Source organism: Sinocyclocheilus grahami, unplaced genomic scaffold (assembly GCF_001515645.1).
Source record: "Sinocyclocheilus grahami isolate Dianchi unplaced genomic scaffold, SAMN03320097.WGS_v1.1 scaffold304.1, whole genome shotgun sequence".
NCBI classification, from domain to species: domain Eukaryota; kingdom Metazoa; phylum Chordata; class Actinopteri; order Cypriniformes; family Cyprinidae; genus Sinocyclocheilus; species Sinocyclocheilus grahami.
The window spans coordinates 199,570-200,669 of NW_015505483.1; the positions used below are offsets into that span (position 1 = coordinate 199,570).

The 1,100-nt window shown below is 60.5% G+C and overlaps 1 long non-coding RNA gene across 1 annotated transcript in view; it reads right to left on the reverse strand.

The window, feature by feature from the left end:
• LOC107601367 (uncharacterized) overlaps positions 1 to 1,100 on the reverse strand; it is a 10,345-nt gene that overhangs the window by 2,327 nt on the left and 6,918 nt on the right. The window contains exon 2 of the long non-coding RNA XR_001610919.1: positions 287 to 289. This is a non-coding gene — a long non-coding RNA (uncharacterized lncRNA). The remainder of the gene's footprint in view (positions 1 to 286; positions 290 to 1,100) is intronic.

Genomic DNA, 1,100 nt, shown 5'->3' on the forward strand with positions numbered 1-1,100 from the left:
GGGCCTCCGGCAAGGCTGGGCCTGGGAACCGGTCGCAGGGCAGCCGCCCCGCCCGTCCAGGCCCCCGCCAAACCTGGTGGCAAGTGAGAGAGCAAGAAGCCCGGGGACGGGCGACCCAGAGGTGGAGGGATGTGCTCTTCAGGAGACGGTAAGCACACCACTCCCTCCCCCGGAGGAGGGCCGGGTGGAGATTCTTATCATCTTATCATCTTATCATCACCCAAATTCTCGACAAAGAGCAATTCCTCTATTTCTGGGTCCCCAGAGGGGACGGGGGGTTGTGGACGACCTAGTGCGTATCATACTCACCCTCCTCTCTCGCCAGTGATCAGCAGTGGGCGGATCGGGAGGACGAACCAACGGCCCCGAGATTGGTTTGCAGCAGTCGACCTGAAGGACGCGTACTTCATGTGTCGACCATTCCGCACCACAGACCATTGGGTGGACAAGCATATCAGTACGATGTCCTGCCCTCCGGGCTGTCCCTGTTGCCCCGTGTCTTCACGTAAGTTGCGGAGGTACCCCTTGTTCCCTTGAGAGAACAGAGCATTCGCATTCTCAACTACCTCGACGAAGGAGTCTCAGGATCAGTTCTGCGAACATAGGGATTTGGTGCTCTCACACCTCAGCCTGTTGGGCCTTCGGGTCAACTGGGAAAAGAGCAAACTCTCCCCGATGCAGAGGATCTCTTTTCCCGGTATGGAGGGGACTCAGTAAGAGCAGGATGGCGGTCCCACTGAAACAGTTCAGAGGCTCCTGGGGCATATGTCAGCTACGGCGGCAGTCACGCCGCTGGGGCTACTCCATATGAGACCGCTGCAGCACTGGCTCCATGGCCGGGTCCCGAGGTGGGCGTGGCAACGTGGCACCTTCCGGGTCCAAGTTACACCGGCCTGCCGTTAAACCTTCACCCCGTGGTCAGACCTTGCGTCCTCCAGGTGGAGCAGGTCTCCAGGCATTCTGTGGTTTGCACGGATGCCTCAACCACCGGCTGGGGGGCCACGTACAACGGGCTTGCAGTGTCAGGGGGTTGGACGGGGCCCCAACTGCACTGGCTGCCTCGAGTTGCTGGCAGTGCACCTTGCCCGGGGCTCAAAGGG